Genomic DNA, 4,453 nt, shown 5'->3' on the forward strand with positions numbered 1-4,453 from the left:
CACCCCCCCACCCCCACCCCCGCCAAAAAGAAAAATAAATACTCCCATAGTAGCTGCTGTAAGAACAGATGAGAGCAACCTTCCCTGCTTGTTACTGGACAGGGAACGTGTCTAGATAGAGCTCGGTGCCTTTCGCGTGGCCGGCCTTGGCAATGCCTCCTGGCTCTCAGAAGTAGCACGTGGGCAGGAAGCTGTGCTCTGATTGGGAGCGTAGCAGGTAGAGGTCCTGACTTCTGGTCGGGTCCAGGCTGCTTAGCTGCCCACCTTTTGGTGGCCAGCCAGAACCCAGTGCCCACATATTCAAGCTCGGTGTGTGTTGACAAACACTCATTCCAAACTTTCACCATTGATTCCCACTGATTCCGGTTTTACAGTTTGGTTTACTTTTGAGCTTTTTCTCCTTCTTCTGTGGCTCTTGATAGCATGTAGTTATATTGAGCCAAGCCACCCATTATTCCATTAGGGTATATGTATGCCTTCGAGCAGGGGTCTCAGATAATCTCTGAGCACCCTTCACCGGAGCTTCCCCTGCCTGAGCTCGGGCCTGGCGCCTGCAGCCTCCCTGCTCAGCTCTGGGGTTCCCAGCAGGCGGGGGTCGCCTGACAGCGGCCTCTCTTGCTCCTTCCTGTCCGTGAATCAGACCTTTGCTTCCAACTCCTGCAACCTGTTGGAGACCTCCAGCTAATCAGTTGCTCATCAGCAGAATCAAGTGCCTTATTCTTGGTGTTTTTTCCTAGTCTTTTTTTCTTTTTAATCTCCTAGTTACAGTGAAGAAAACGTTCTTTTTAATCAAGTTCCAGGAGAGCTTGTGTCAAGACTTAATAAAGGGGTCGACTTTACCGATGATACTCCCTTTAATGTGTTCCTATACGTGACATTAAAAACTAACTTGAAAATTATTAGGATGTTTCATTGTTCCCTACTTTTATTGTAAAGTCTAGTACATTCTTAAGAATAGGAAATGGCCACTTCAGAAGAGATGAGAGTTTTCTCTTGTCAGGGAGTTACCTTCTTAGTAGCCTTATTCCAATCTTAAGCCCCATTAAAATGTCTTCTGCACCTCTCAGGAAACATGTGCTTTGATTTGTGACGTGTGTAATAGGTTGGAAGTATCAGTCACTTATTTTAAAATTAAGAAAAAAAAATTTTTTCTTCGTAGCTGTGAAGAAGGGCACCAAGGAAAATCCTTTCAGCCGCGTCTTTCCCTTTGGTAATGCTTAACGTGCACATACTCCATTTAAAAACAACCTGAAAGCTGGAGAGGTGGCAAGCTTAAAAAGCAACTGTTGTTGCTGTCTGGGGCTGAGCTGCAGTTAGTAAAAAACCTAAGTGAATCTTCCACTTCTGGGAAGTGCCTTTTAAAATGCAAGTAGAGTTACTGCTCTCCTTTTCCCTGGATCTACCCCTTTCCTTTCCCTGAAAAGCCTCCTGAGGTGGGGGGAATGTCCTCTGTCCTTCAAGGGTCCCAAGTAGATGCAGCTACTAGGCAGTGCTAGGACTGCAGCAGCTGGCCAGGGGACAGGCGAGCCAGACAGACCTGGGTCACACCCTGCTCAGGGCTGCCTTCCTCCACGTAAAGATAAGAAGCTGCCTTCCATTGTGAGAGCTTATGTAAAGTGCCTGGTGTCTAGTAAGTTTTCAATAAACAGTACATTTCCGATTCATTCTGGGTTATTAAATAGGCTTTTGAAGTAGCAATTTCAGTGCTTTCTTAGATAGAAAAGTAGACATGTGTCCCCAGCAATTGACTTTAAAACTGCCTTGGGTTGGTTGACATTTGTTAGGTGGTCTAAGCTGTTCTCTCCATCTTTTTGCAAAAAATGAGCTTTCTTTAAGTGAGCTGTGCTCATTTAGAGTTTAAATGGTGTGTTTTTAATGAGTAATTGATAACTTGGCTAATGTAAGTTCAGAAGCCCTGTGATCTTAAGTAAAGTAGATGATTTGGGGGTTATTTGATATAGGCTGTTTTACCCAAAAAAAAAAAAAAAAAAAAAAAAGTATTGCCAATATAATCAAAATAATTGCACCTTTGAATGTTCCATAATTAGACTTCTAAAGGTGCTGGCCTGTGACACAGGAGCACATGAAGGAAGTGGTTGCCACTGAACGTTTGGAAGATCTATATGAAGATTATGATTTGCTTTTGGAGTTTGATAAGCAACCAAAATTTGTTCCCCCTTTTAACTCAGAAAAGCCAGGTGCTTTGCTGAATGCTATTTGAATTCTGAACTCTGTACTTATAAATGTAGAGAAGTTAGACATTTTTGTCATTTTAATTTTTAGATATCTCAAAAACAGTTTTCACTAAATTTTAATGTGCCATTTGTGCTGTGAGTCTTTAAGAAGCTTTAAAAAATAAATACATATCTAGAGCCCTTTAGGAATCATAAAGGTAAATCATATTTACCCATCATAAGTGATTGTACATGGTTATGAGATTTGCAGGTCTAATTAAACCAATTATATTGCACAGATTTTGCAGGAAATAATTTCCTGCCTTGCCAAGAGTTCTGTGGCAGTTTAATATGTTAAACTACACCAGTATTCTTAGGACCTGTTTGTTAAGCCTTCCCCTTTTGATTTGTGTTTTATTTCAGCAGACCCCTCTCAAATAGGAGGAATCAAGCCATAAATTTGCATTTGCTGGACATTATATGTCATGTCATCGCTGTGACTACAGACTTCAAAGATAATGTTTTATTCACAATTTCACTGTAACAGTGACCAATATAATGTGAGAAATTTACTTCCTATAGTGCTGCTGACATTAGACAAAGACCAGTGCTTGTTGCAGTTTTTAAATCTAGTCAAATGCTGGAGTAATGAAATTGTAAGCTCCATGAGAGCAGGGACCATCTCCTCTTCATTCTTGAACACAGGCACTTAATAAATATTTGTGCATACGAATAATTGTGATATTAGTGTATTTATTCCTACCGGCTAACTGTGGGATCTGGTTTTTAATGGTGTTAAGTCTTCTGAGTTACTGGTCTGAGGGCAGTCATTGCAGGGTTACAGTGGCAGCCGTCCAGGTGCTCCGTTCCGACTGGCCTGCAGGCAGAGCCTCACTCTGGAGATCTGTATGCTCTGAAACCATTTTTTTTTTCTTTTTACTTTTATTATTAGGTCAAAGCACAAGTACAGGGAGAATAGCAGCAAAAGGGTCTGTCATCCAATCCGGTTTCCACGGGTCCTCAGGCAAGGAGGACGGTTGTACAGGAGACAGATGATGACTCAATCCCTGGCCGACTCAGAACAGCATTGGGGCTGAAAACCGTCAATGGGTCTTAGGGCACCCCTTGGTGGAGGGAAGGAGTTGAGGGTTTAGTGTTTATGGGGACCCCTTCACTTGTCTCCGTGTGATCGTAAGGCAGGTGTTTTGAGGCAAGCTGTGTTACAGTGGCTCTCCTGGCCCATGCAGTGTCCAAGGAGATGGGACAGCCTTTGGTCAGGGTTGTTCTCTGACTTGATCTGAACTCATCTTGGAGTGCTCTCCCTTGAGCCTGCCCTTGCCCTTCCAAGGGAAAGCGCTCCCCCGCTCCTCTCGACCTTGTAAGGCGGTGCTTAATGATAGGTAAACTACCCATAGGTTTTGGGTGTGCCCCATTTAATTCAGTTACTTCAGATCTTGACAAACAAGGCCTTCCTTGCTCAGTCTAAGTATATGCTTTATGATTTCCTTTAAATTTCACTCAGTACCCTCTTGGTCCGACTGGAGCGTCCATCGGGAGGGCGCATCACGATGAAGCTCTTTCTGATCCTCTCTGCCAGTTCCCTGAGGTCAGGGAATAGAACTTACCCTCTGGCTACTATTACTCCCACGACTTCCGATGACCAAAGAGCATTTTCAGTTTTTGGTCCAGACCATATTTGGGATCCTGAGGAGAGAACTCCTTGATGCCTATTTCTGCAAATCGGGTCGGTAACTGATGCAAGTACCCGGCATCAAGGTTTGGACTTCAATTAACTATCTTTGGTTTGTCCACACATTCCAAATGCCTTCGGAAGTCTTCCGCAGTTCGTTCCCCTTGATTTGCCATTTTACTCCCGAAGGACTTGATTTTTTTGTTTTGTTTTTTTTTCCAATTTCTGCAGATCTGCTCGTTCCCTTCCCCTCTTACTGTTCACGAGTCTCCCCGATAGGCGAGGCCGATGGTGTTAAAAGGGCCGAGAGGTCGTGGGCCAGGTCCAGCGCCCGGGGCCTCCCGCGCGGAAGCGAGCCCCGGGCTTTCGGGGGTCGCCGGGGCGACAGCACACCCGGCGCCGGAGCGGGGTCACCAAGTTTGCCGGGTTGCTCCGGGCGGAGGCCGGACCTCGGGGAGGGCGGAGGCGGCGGGCGGCTCCCCGCGTGGCCTGACGGAGGCGCAGGCCTGCCGCCGAGTGAGGGAATGCGAGGCGGGCCCGGCGCGCACGGGCAGCAGCGGCCGCTGGGGCGCGCGGGGCACGGCGGCGC

The sequence above is a fragment of the Lipotes vexillifer genome, unplaced genomic scaffold (genome assembly GCF_000442215.2).
Source record: "Lipotes vexillifer unplaced genomic scaffold, Lipotes_vexillifer_v1.1 scaffold21, whole genome shotgun sequence".
In the NCBI taxonomy this organism is placed as follows: domain Eukaryota; kingdom Metazoa; phylum Chordata; class Mammalia; order Artiodactyla; family Lipotidae; genus Lipotes; species Lipotes vexillifer.